Genomic DNA, 13,950 nt, shown 5'->3' with positions numbered 1-13,950 from the left:
AACTGAGGGATAAAGCAGATATGCCTCAAATTTGAGGATATTTTTGTTCTATTTTTTTCTCCAGAACTGATCAGTGCCACAAAATATGATGAGGGAGCAAGGTGTCTGTTTTCTCTTTCAATTTCATTGTTCTAAAGACAACACATTCAGTGTAGGTGCTGTGTATCCATTTCCTGTTTAAATTTACAGTTGTTTTCCAGTGGTGCTGCCTAACTCTCTGCTGATAGCTATACTTGACATTAGGTCATCTGGGCAGCTTGCTGTAATCATCTTTGAGCAAGCTCCTCAGGAACCCAGCTGTGGGCATTAGAATAAAAATTGCGTTCAGTCTTATAATTTCCTCATTTATAATATGGGGATAAGTGTACTACCTTCCTTGTGGGGTTCTTGTGAGGATTAACTGAGTCATTGCGTGTAAAGCACTTAGAATACAGAAAGCACTCAGTAAATATTATTATTCATATGGCGCTCTTCAGTACCCAAAATATAACACCACACTATTTGTATTTAGTACCTTTCTGTTGTGGAAGCTTCTATTCAAACAAGGGTATGTATTTTATTTATTTTTAACATTTTGCTTTTGAGAGAGCTTGGGATACATTTCATAGTTGCCTATTGGCAAAGAGAGACACCAATAAATTGATTTCTGCATCCTGCTTCATAAGGTAAGTGCTGAAATGCAGTGATCTGACCATAGGAACAGTGCTTCTGCCACTAAACCTGAGTGTCATCAACCTTACTGGTTCTTTACTTAGATACTCTTGTCCAAAGTTCTTAAACATATCCTCAATACTATCATACATCATTCTTTTATTATTATTTTTATTTAAATAAAAAGCCTACAGCACCCGGTATTCCCAGGCAGTCTCCCACTCAAGTACTCACCAGGCCCAACCCTGCTTAGCCTCTGAGATCAGTCATGTTCAGGGTGGTATAGCCATAGACTCATGAATCATTCTTAACTGCATTTTAGCTAGGAAAAATCCTGAATTAAACTATCATTTCATATAACATAAATATGTTTTAACCATATTAATTGACTTCTCCAAATATGAAATACACATGCATATCCTTTGGTCTAGATGGATACTTGACTGTAATTTACTTTGCTGAAATGTATATCTCTCTATCCACATTTGAATTATTTAAATTACTTGGAGAGCCAAGGTGGCTCCCAGACTAAAATTTCCCCAATTGTCCTCCCACTGCTACTTGTTCATGTAAGAAATTTCTCTATCCTGTACACAGACATCAGAGTGTTGTACTCCAAAGAGGCCCTAGGATTTTTATCTCTTCCCCTTTCCCAGTCCTTCTGACAACTTTCCTTCCATTGTTTAAGCAGTATTAAAATTATCCAAATGTTCATCATTGCCTTTTTCTACTTTCAATATTCCTCTAGCAGTGCTGCTAATCTAAAGCTTATGCTCCTGATTTCTCTTCCCTCATGACTTATGATTTATAATGGATTAGCATGAGCCTAGGAGCCACGTACTTCCTCTTGTCCCAGACATATTTAGAGCTTTCCAATTTACACTGACATTGGAGTTTGTCATGGGGGCATTTTTGTCCATCTATTTTTATGATATTTCAGTCAACACTGCATTATATTTCCATATCACATTATTCTGATATAAATAAAAATCATAAGGTAAAATACAGGTATTCATTATTTTCTTGGTATTTATCTTATCCACTGAGTAGCTTTGACTATACTTTAAAAATTCTCAGCTTATTTAATAGATTAAAAATTATAACCTGGACTGAATTAGAGGGAATGAAAGTATGTCACAAAAATCTTTCTTTCTGAAAAGGTTTTAACAACGTAAGTACAAACAACTCTGAGGTTTCTGGAAGTTAGTACAGAGAAGGCATAACAAATATGTTATTATTGTCAATATTTTCAATTCACCACTTCAGGTAGGATAAGGGATGTTAAAATATTTTTCTTTCAATATTTAATATCACTAATAGGACCAAGAACATTGGAATAGCATGTGTGTGACATAAGCTCAAAGTTCTAGAGCAGTGCTAGTCAATAGAATTTTCTGCAGTATTGGAAATTTTCAATATCTGCACTCTCCAATATGGAAACAACCAGCCACATGTGGCCATTGAGCACCAGAAATGTTGTTAGTGTAACTGACCTGATGCTGAATTTTAAATTGTCTGTACATTTTATTTTAATTAAATTATAAATTTAATTATAAATAGCTACATGGGGCTATTGTCTACCATATTGGATGAACAGTAAAACTTTAGAGACTTCCAGGTTTCTGGTAAGATTGTAATTCACATAATGCTGATTCATCTTGTGGTCATTATCAGGCCAGTGTCACACTACAAAGCAACACAAATCCTATATTAAAACAACCATGTAAAATGACCTATAAGAAACTACCACAACACACTGAAAAATAATTTTGATATTTATGGTTTTGCAAGCATGTCAAAATATTTAAGGATCCTTTTCACACATCTTTCTCCTTGAAGACTTCTCACTATGCTTCTTCAGTGCTTTCTTCTTGTTTCTCCTCCAAATATTTTCCCCCAACTTATCTATACATCTCAGGTATCCTTCCCTTCTCTCATCCTCATCTCTTCTCTACACCTTTTAAGATCTGTCTCTTTATCCATTATCCCCACACATCAACTGGTCCCTAACTGTGAACACTAAACACAAAATCCTCATCCCCAGAGAAGGGATTTGCTATCCATCACAAGAATAAATATTTGTAAAGGCTGAATTGGAGGCTATGTCTTAGAGTCATTTCTAGATGTCACACTTTTTACATCCTCTAGGCAAGATTAATATGAATTTCATGAGGCCTCTAGAGTTTAAGAATAAAGCTAATGCTTATTGAATGCTTTGAGTTAAGTAGCAGCACCTCAAGGCAATAACAACACCTCAAGGTCTCTTCCACCTCTTTGATCTGATGAAAAATTGAATAATAAATATAAACTGGCTATGATAGAAACCAATGAGCGAATCACTTTTTATGTGAAATTAATTAACAGAGGAAAAGGTTTAAAAAGGATGCCCTTCATCTTCCCTGAATTGGGAGCTTATCCTTTAGACTTTAGGTTTTGTTCATTTGGGATACAGTCAACAAATATTTGTTGAGCCTTGACCGAGTGTTAGGCACTGTTTTAAAATTATTTTATTTGTATTGGTGATAAGAAGATGGTGATCCTTGCCCATATAGAACTTACAAATGTTAAAGGAGGCAGAGAGAAAACAAGAAAATCTATAACCTAAATATAAAATTATCAATCGTGATCACTGTAATTAAGAAGTTAATGGAGTTGAATAATAGAATAGCAGGATGGGAATGCCATACTAACGCATGGCCATTAAAAACTAAGTGATCCTATGTAACACATATGCACAGAGATGTTCTTTATGGTTTCATAGATTTGATGTTAGTGCAACCCATCCTTTTATATATTATATATTGCCAGCCTTAGATGGTCTTTGGTAAACCACATCTGAATTTTTTATTAGGAAATGTGAAATAAAGACTTCAGCCTATTCCCTGACGGGGTTGAATACCAATTAACAATTCAGTATGAATAACATTTCCATCTTTACCTAACGAGCACATTTTTTGAAAGGTTGTCCATTTTATGAAAATGAGTAGAAATCGAAAAATGCAATGCTGATAATGCTAAGAAGGATAGACTCATGAAGATTATTATGCATATTGTATTAGCCTCGGGTGGCTCTGAATGCATTAGATATAAGCTGGTAGATGGTGGGCTACATGAGGAAGAAAAATAAAATCAAAGAAGACATAAAATTTGCTGACCCTGCAAAAACCTCAAAGTTGTGCCTAAAAGATGAGATTTAATCGAGTATTTTTAAAAACTAGATGCTAGGTCTTATGGAATAGAAACTTGTTTCCTATCCTGTGAGTCTATTAAATATTTTGCCATTAAGAATTTATTTAAAAATTCTTAACTGCATTATGTAGAAATTACATGGAATGTGTCTTATACATTGTCCTTTCCCCCAAAGTGTTATTTCTTCCCATTTTATACTTAATAGAGTAGAGGTTAAGTAAATGGATGAACATAATATAACTAGAAAATTGCATAGATAGGATTAAAATGTAGAATGTTTTGGCTTCAAAGTCTATATTCTTTCTAATTCATGACTTCTTTATAAAAATATGTTTATCGGTGTTTTTGGTTGGATCATCAGAAAACTGGGTTCTTCCTTCACTCGTATAGACAGAAATAAAGAGTGAAATTATAACATACAAGGGAGTAATTTGAAATATGCTCATTTTTCTTGCTGTTGTCAAAAATGAGTATTTTATATTGTTTTCTTTTTAAAACACAATTTGCTTTCTTGCACAGAAAAATATATCCATTTTTCTTTAGAAATTTACTAAATTTTTAATTTGCTAATCCCAAGGGAATGATTATTTACTTAGGATTAAGTATAGTCAATTGGTATTACGATGCTGGGAAGTAAAGTGCAGAATTCTATTAAGGACTTAGTGATTTGGATTTGTCAAAGAAGAGTCACTTGGTGATGTAATTTGCATTGTCATGTATATGCAAAGTTCTGTTTCAGCTTGGAGACTTTATCTGTGAATTTTCACTGAGAAGATATTGGCTTTCTGTGTAGTCATTACCCTGGACACACATGTATAGAAAGAGTAACTCCTTAGTACATGTGCTTTCGAAATATTGCCTATGATCGGTGCCTCCTTAGGGAAAGTGAGTTTTTTGTTAAGAGTCTGAAAGTCTATTTAGGAAAGTTGTTTTCAAAGAGTGTCCTGAAGCTTACTTGGTCTGACTTAACAGCAAAGTCAATTTAACAGAGTCTGCCTTGCAGAATCCTGGATCTATCAGAGATTTAGTTCTCCATGCTGTGTGGGAAAATTATACTGGCTGATTTCAGGAGAAGTTACTGTGGGATCACAATTTGGCACATTTCTGCTGAAGCCAGAAACCTGGATGCCTTGCTCTTTGTGAGGTATCAAAAATAAAAATTCATGAAATTCTGACATCCTGCCTGCTCCTTTATCTGGGTTAAATGCTGTGGTAAAATTCTCTTTTGGTTGAAATATTTAAGAAGAAAAGCAATACATATGAACAGACACACATTTATACACACACACACACACACACACACACACACACACACACTTGCTTTTCTTTACTTGAATTATCTTGTTGAATCCTAATTACTGTACTCATATACTGCTTCTTCCCAGGGAATATAGAATATTACTGTTATCATGATATGCCACACATATCCTCACTGGTGACCTACCCTCTCAATTCTCTTTGCTGGTTTATTGGATTAAAATAGAGAAGCAGAAATCTTATGTAGGAGGAATATGTTGACAAATGGTGGGTTTTATCTTGATAATTTCACCAAATATATGAATTGATGTTGTCAGTCACTAAAGTAAGTGTGCTGAATGCCCTCTGTGTGTGCATCAGGACAAGTGGTCTAATCAAGTTCAAATGTGCTGTGTCTATTTGGCTCAGCTTAATTAAAATTCAGCCCTGCTTTTGAGCAAGCCACAGTGGGTTGGCAGACCTTCAAAGGGCTATATTGCAGCAAACAATAAAAGTGATAAAGGCACACAATAGCAATAAATACAATGCAAATGCCCCTGTTACTCACAAATTCAGTGGAAAATGATTGCTTGGAACATGCTTATCCACTTCTCATCATAAAATTAAAGTTTTTGCATCACTGTATTTTTAAGTATGCCTACATTCTCCTTGTCAATGGGCTTTTTTTGTTTGTTTGTTTGTTTTACTACTAATGGAGTGAAAGAAAATGATAGTAAGATAAATCAGCTCAATACAAATCAAATACTTTTTAAATTTTTACAACTTTTGTGTTATTTTTTACACATATGGGTGACAACTTACTAGAAGGATTTTTACCTGTATGAAGAAGACAGCCATAATTCATCCACCATTCATTTGTAGTGGAGGTGGTATATTCTTGGTGATCATCCTTTTTTTTTTTTTTTTTCCAGTCCACTGTTTTTGGCTGGCTGCCACGGTCCCAGATTTTCTCACAAACTGCCATCTGGCATTCTTGCTGTCCCTCACATATAGCTTTGTCAGGACCTCCTCCAAGCAGGCTGGAGAATTTCACAGCTCGGGGGCATGGGAGTATACACGAAGTTGCAGCCACTTCAGGGTTGATTTCTCACCTACAACCCACGTATCTGTCACTGCTAGATGTTTAGTGGAAAGAGCTGCTAGGGCACTGGAGATTAGGGGACCTGGAAAGAAGTATCAACTCACCTCTGATGAGCTGTATTTGTAGCCACTCTGCATTTGAAGAACAGAGATTTTAAAAATCTAATCTCTGTATTTTACATAATCATTGTGGAACATAACTGTGGGTAAATTATTATGAAAGATGCTTCTAAAAATTCAAGATGGAGATATTGATATTATAGTATCTCTTATAGCACACATGATTGTTGTATCATTTCAAAGTTTTCAATGAATGCTTTTATCTAGTCAGATGGAATCTGTATATATAATTCCACAACGTAACTAAGATATAAGAGAAGGAAAGTTTCACATTGCATCCAAAATATATACATGAGGCCACCAATGGTAGAAATCTGGAAGTGTTTTTGTTACAGTTTTCAACGCAGTGAAACACTATCTCTTCTGTGTGTGTGCTTTAGGTTTCATTTTGGCTTCTAGGCTTTAATCAAGCACTGAGATAGTTCTTATAAAGATATGTTTCACCATTGTATTAACTACGTCACTGACTTTAATAGGTGAAAGAGATGCACTGGGATAGAGCCATCACAACTGTTCACAAAATTCTGGCCAGTGGAACGGCTAGTCACAAGGCCAAGATTTTGTGAACCGTGGTCTATGGCTGTATCTCAGTACATCTCTTATCTTCTGGAGTGGAAGCCACATACTTTTCACTTCTTTTATATTTCATCCATTACCTACTAATTGCCCTTAAATCATCCTAAACTTTGATTGTTTTCTTATTCTATTCAAATAATAAATGGCAGAAAATAAATTTGAAAACACTATTTAATTATTAATATAAGTAACATGCTCTCTTAACACGCTGAAGAATATCATACTTTCAAGTGAGAGAAGCCAGATCAAGTGTTAGTTTTTATTTTAGATGCCACGTTAAGATAATAGCCTTTAGAAAAGGCGTACACCTGTAGTGACACACTGACAGTATGCGTTCAATGAAAGATTCAATGAAATTCCTGCTGCAGAGTATTGACTGTGACATTTATATTTCGCATCAAACAATTATATAGATTCCAAATATCTAGAAAGTAAAATTGTAAACACAACTAAAATCATTTCTTTCTTGGATAATGTAATCAATATTTCTCTGTGAACATAAAATATACAACAGTCAGTGGTCAATATTTTGGGGAAATTTCCATCATAGTATAATAAATATTTTGGGAAGATAAACTTATACTTGTAGAAAATAAAATTTTCTTAAAATGTGTCATGAATATATTGCTCAAATTTATTATAATATAGGTTATGTTAGAAAAAATATTTCTAGGTAGTTATATTAAATGGTTATGACAAATGCCAATGAATGTCAGGTTAAACAAGTTTGCAGTATTTTCAAGACATGAAGTAATTTGGTAAATTATTGTATTTTAACAACAGATGTATTTTCTGATTTTTTTTTTATTTTCTGAATTTTAATGTGCAGAACTTAACACTATAGTAACCAAACAAAAGTGAAAATCTCAAAAGGTATTGTTTTTCTAAAGCCAAAAACAAATAAAAAATTAGATGCACCAGTGGCCCCCAGGTGGACACCCGTAGTCTCCAATTGAACAGTTGTTTCATTCCTAAGTGGTTGTGACCATAATCTGCTTTGAGAATTATATTCAAACTTTATCAGTCTTTGTTTCAGTCTGTCCAACGTCTGAGCCAAATCCTCCAGCTTTCCTTAGAGATCATATCTAGAATAAGCTTACCTTGTATTACATCTCAGAAGTTTCTTGAAACTAAATCGGGGATAGGGTCATTGCTAAGTAAGCTTTCATTGATCTGGATCGGAGATGTCTGCCTGAAATGGGAATTAATCTAAAATCCTTAGACATGTTAAATAGTTCTCTATTTCAGTGCAACAGACAAGTCTTCACTGATTCTTTTCAGTTTGTTACCTGAAGCTTAAGTTTCCTACTTTGTTTTTTCCTGTTGCTCACTTTTTACCTATAACTAAGAGTGAGGCCGAATATATATACCATCAAGTTGCTAAAGGAGAAACAAAGTAGGTAGGATCTGGGGCCAGCCACTCTGCCAGTGACCGTCTGTTGAGATCTTTCTATATATAGGGTCAACCAACTGTAAATATATATGAGACGAGGATGTCTCCAGTATAGAATCAAAATGCCAGATTTGAGCATCCTGTGTGGCTCACCCAACAATGATGGTATCCATATGTAAGACGGTTTTATTTTGTACTGCTTTCATATAAACTCTTTGGAGGTCTTTGAATAGGGATTTTTTTCTTCTATAATTTTAAATACCTCAATGCCAATGAGATATGAAACTCATAGCTATAACTTTTCCTACAATTAGGGACAACAATTATAATTTGGAAAAGTAGATGACTAAGCAAATGTATATGAACATATACATCTTCAAATATAAATGCTTTCTTAATGGAGACTTGCTCATAGAAATCAGAAATGTGTAGTTTGTTTGCTGTTGTATCAACCTGCATTTGACTATGATTCTGTTCTAAATGTAAGTCGTGTCTCAATTTTTGAATTTGTTATGGAGTCTTTTAAAGAGACAAGAACATATCAATAGAAGAAACAGATTCTACTGTGTTTATGCTTGTGTTTGTGTACAAGAGCATTCACAAAATATTCATACTTTTGAACTAACTCCCACAGAAAAATTTAAAACTAAAAAGACTTAAAACATATGACTGGCAAGAGCTTCAAAAACCTGAGAACTCTATGCTTATCAGATAAAAGAAGCAGCAGCATTATGAAAATGTATCTGGATACCATAAGATAATTTCAAAGTACTTCAAGTAAAAACAGAGTGAGAGGGGCTCTTTGTTCATCTGACCTTATATTTTATAAAAACTCAACCTTTGATTCCATGATAGAATAGCAAAATCCCATAATGTTAGATATATATATATCATCTTTGATCTTCTGAAATGTTATGTATGTCAAGTTAAAAAATATTGAACTTTGATGGTAATAATACAATGCAAATATTTTGATCAAAACTAGTTACTTTGCGAAGACGGAAATGATATTGAAGTACTTGTTTTTTCAAGAGTCATATGGAGTCATATATATATTTGGATAGCATAAAACTTAGGAACAAATTATTGTTAATGAGAGTTCTGAGATAGAATTTTATGTTTAGATTTAATACTTTTAAAATAACATTTTTCAAAATGCAAATTGAAATATTATATGGATGCATACCATATTATACACAGGTAGTGTTTATTTACCTTTTGTTTAACAATTATTTATTGAATGTCTTTTTTTGTGGGAGATGCTGTAGTAGGCACTAGTAATTATGTGGATTATAAAACAGATGAAATTCCTGACATTGTGGACTTACTTTCGAGTTTGGTGCTATAAAACTTGGTGCTCTTTCAATCAAATATAGGTTGAATTATTGGCTTCAATTTTTACTGACTGAATCCTTTTGAATTTCAACACCTTATGAGAAAGCTATGGCTTAGATAGAATATAAAACTTGGTGGTCAATAATGGAAGTAGGAAATAAAACCAAGCTTGCCTGACTGTCAAGTCAATAATTTCCCCATTATTCTAGATTAGATAATAAATGTATAAGTGTGAATTTAAAACTGCAAAGTATGGTAGAAATAACAATTGGCTTTATAATAGCTATTTAATTTTATTTAATATTCCTTGGCAATTTTATTTATATAAATTACCAATATTTATTGAGTGCCTATTATTTGACAAACATAGTTTGAGATCTTGGGGATATTTTCAGGAACAAGAAAATAAGTCCTACTTCTCAGAGTTCTGAAGTTTTAGCATGAAAATACAGACAATAAACAAATACTTGAGAAAATGTTTAGTGCTAAACACTATGGTAAAAAGTAAATCAGGGAAACCAGATGCTCAGGAAGTCTTTTCCAAGTGGACCTCAATGACTGAAAGAGCCAGCCATGCTAACATGTGGGGAAGAATGTTTGAGAAAGAAGGAAAATGTAGTGCAAAGCCCCGAGAATGGAATGAGGTTGGTATGATCAAAGGTCCAAGAGAAATCAAGTGTGGCTAGAGCACTAGCTTTTAAAATGTGATGACCAGACGAGCAACCTCATCATCCAAGTATTTATTAGTATTCTAGGCATGTTAATTTCCTTGATTTGAAAATTATGCTGTGATTCAGTAAGACCTTAACATTCAGCGAAATTGAGAGTAAAGGGTATGTGGCAGCATTTCATTGTCCAATTTTTCCAATTTTTTTTTGACAAATTTGAAAATACTTGACAATGAAAATTTAAAAAAGAAATGAGCACTATACAGCAAAAATGAAAGGTTTTAAGCAGTGCAACCAGTGGAATACTGTGATCTAGTTTGGGTTTTAAGAAAAATATTATTGCTATATGATATGAAAAATGGGTTAGAAGAGGGAATATAATGCAAACACAATGACCAGTGAAGGAGCTGTTGCCATTGTCCAGAGGAGACATGATGGTGACTGGGACTGGAGTGATGGCAGTAGAGATCAGCTGTGAGCAAATAGATCCAAGATAATATATTTTGAAGATACAATTGACAAGGCTTACTGATTGATTGATTGTGAGAAGGAGTAACAGAAATAGACAAGTTAAGAATGCTTAGGTTTTAGACCAGAGCCACTGGCTTGATGCTAGTGATATTTATTTATTGAGAAGGCAAAGATTGAAGTAGGAGGTTGTCAAATAATGACAGTTGATTAATTTTTATAAGTAAATTATTAAAGGAAATCTAAACAGACAATTTGCATTTTCTTTGAGTATTTGTAATTAGGAGCTGGTAGTGACAAATTTAGCTTGATGAATGCCATATTGTCTATAAATAAATTAACTCACTTGAGTGTTCTCATATTTTTCCCAGTTTTTATAGTTGAATGCAGTTTTAGAACATTAAATTGTGCCATATATTAAATAAAATAATTAAACAATACCAACAAGTACTCTTAATTTGCTCTTATAAATTTGTATATCCTTATGTAATTTATTATTTTATTCAACAAATACTTGTGGAGTGGCTACTTTGTACCAGGTACTCTTTCAATCACTGGAAATATAACACTGAACAAATAGGCTGAAATCTCTGCTCTGATAGAGCTTTCATTCTGGTACATTCTAGAATGAGGCATTTTAAGAAAACAAAATTATGATGTGTGGGTGGGTGGAATAGACAGTTTAAACAAGAAGTAAAATGACTATTAAGTCAGATAATACCAAGGATATGGACAAAATTGAAGTCAATAAGGAGCACTGATAATATGAGAAAGGAAGGGTTTGGGTCTTGAGGGTGTTTTAAGTTAAAATAAGGTCATTAGGAAAGACCTCTTTGATTAAGAGTTGAGGGATGGAGTTACAAAGTGCTAAGAAGAAAGGTCATAAATGTGGGGGAACAGGCAGATATAGGGAGCTTTGTATACTTATTTCAAACACGACCGTGTGATTGCCTGAATGACTGGACGGATGGCATTGCCGTTTATCGAAATGGAGAAGACAGCCAAAAGTCTAGGTCTGCATTGTGGGCATGTTTGGGAGATCACTGTGGACCTGATAAATTTAATATGCCCTTTAGAATTCCAAGTAGAGATGCCAGTGGCTGGTAGGATTTAAGAGATCGTAGATCGCATGAGAGGACCATACCTCTGAATAGCAAGTGTTTTATCAAATTAAGTAGTTATATTTCAGGATTTTTTGTGTTTGTTGTTGTTGCCAGGGAACTGATATACGGGAGTAAGTTCTTGATAGTTTTAAATGCAGTGAAGAGTGATTTTCTCAATTCTTATGAGAATTTGGATCAGAATAATTTTATTTCAGTGAAAAATCGGAAATATCAAATGCAGCTTAATTGCACTGACATTATTAAAAGAATGAGGACTTAAGCATATGGCAAATTTAATTAAAATATTACTCTTATAGAAGAGTGATCATAGTAGGGGACTTTTTTCTTTCTTAAAGCATATTATATGTCTTCAGCAGTACTCATTTTTACAAAATGCAGAAGACTATATTTAAGATGATTTCTACTTCATGTTATTATGTGGTAAAATAAGGAAATACATGAAGCTGTGTTATGTTAGTTTGGGTTATCTTTGAAGCTTTTGATTGGGAATTGACTACTAAACACTGTAAATAATATATAAGCACTAAGTTCTGAATGTGAATGTGATCTTAGATGGTTATCAAGACACTATGTTTCCTTTGTTTTCCTATCAAATGTAGGGGGCAATAATGTCAGCTATTATGTATTTATTTAAAAAAATATTTTGAAAATGAAAACAAGCTATAGATATACCTATAAATGTGAATATATTTTCAATTCTTCAACAAAATATGTTTTAAAATAAGAAAACCTGTTCTTTTTCTTATCTTCACTAATCTCTTTTTAGCAGGAACGATTATTTTCTGTTTGCAAATAACAAGGCTTAGGCAGTAAGTAAGCGTTGGAGAGAGGAACAATAGCTCTACTCTAGAACAGATTGAGGAATCATACTTAAAAGTACCCATAATTAACTTGGTAATTAATTGGAAGAAAAGGAAGAAAATTAGGAGAAATTACTGTGCTAGAGATTGTTTTGCATTGATCAAATGATAAAAATGTCCTCTTTGAGGTTTTCATTTAGGATCCCTGAACTGATATTCATATTATTGCTATAGAGGTATTATAAATTCCCAGTCATTAGCGTAAGGATTTAGTGACAGATCTGAGGTTCTCCAAAAACACCTCAATGCCAAGCAAATGATTCTGCTATTAGTCTTCTTAATGCACCTGGCAATTTCCTGTCCTTCTACTTTGATCTTCTTTCTCTTCTCAGCTTTGCAATATTAAGAAAGGGGTAGTGGCAAAAAGACTGTCAACTTAGAAGGCTAACTTTGGGGGAAATCAGTATAGCACAGCCATCCCCCAAAAGCTTCCTTTGTGTTAATGCGAACTTCCACACAATATTTTCCAACTTCTATGAACCAGAAAAGGCTCATTCTTTTTTTTAAAAAAAAAAAAAAAAAGCTTTATTGAGTTATAATTTACACACTACATAATTTACCTATGCAACATTTAAGATGCAGTGGTTTACAGGATATTCACGGTGTTGTGCAACCTTTACCAAAATTAATTTTAGAACATTTTCATCATTCCAAAAAGAAACTCCATGCCTATTAGCAGACAGTTTTCATTTTCCTCCAAATACACCTCCTCCCTTCCTCAGTCTTGTGCAACTACCAGTCTACTTTCTGTCTTTATGGATATGCTTAGTCTGGACATTTAATAAAAATGAAATCAAGTCATATGTGTCCTTTGTGACTGGCTTCTTTCATGTACTGTAATGTTTATAAGGTCCATCCATATTATGGCATCTATCAGTATTTCATTTCTTTTGATTTCCACACATAGTCCATTATATGGATGTAGAAAATTTTATTTACCCACTAATCATTTGATGATCATTTGGATAGTTTCTATTTTGGGCTATTAGGAATAGTGTTGCCATAAATTTTTTTGTACAAGTCTTTGTGTAGACATTTCTTTGGGGCATATTCCTAGGAATGGAATTGCTGGGTCATATGATAATCCTATTTTTAATCTTTTGAGGTACTGCCAGACTGTTTCCTAAAGTGGCTGCACCGTTAACATTCCGAATAGCAGTGTATTAGTGTTCTTATTTCTCTGTTGATCTCCACCAACAATTGTTATTTTCTGGGTTTTTGTGTGTGTG

General features: G+C 33.7%; 1 protein-coding gene and 1 pseudogene across 3 annotated transcripts in view; one reads left to right on the top strand and one right to left on the bottom strand.

The window, feature by feature from the left end:
• LOC105490366 (interleukin 1 receptor accessory protein like 1) overlaps positions 1-13,950 on the top strand; it is a 1,633,350-nt gene that overhangs the window by 627,047 nt on the left and 992,353 nt on the right. The window lies entirely within an intron of this gene.
• LOC112423144 (5S ribosomal RNA) lies at positions 837-945 on the bottom strand (annotated as a pseudogene).

This window comes from Macaca nemestrina, chromosome X, assembly GCF_043159975.1.
Source record: "Macaca nemestrina isolate mMacNem1 chromosome X, mMacNem.hap1, whole genome shotgun sequence".
NCBI classification, from domain to species: Eukaryota; Metazoa; Chordata; class Mammalia; order Primates; family Cercopithecidae; genus Macaca; species Macaca nemestrina.
The sequence above is the reverse complement of the archived record's forward strand: the minus strand, read 5'-3'. Positions and strand labels throughout refer to the sequence as shown.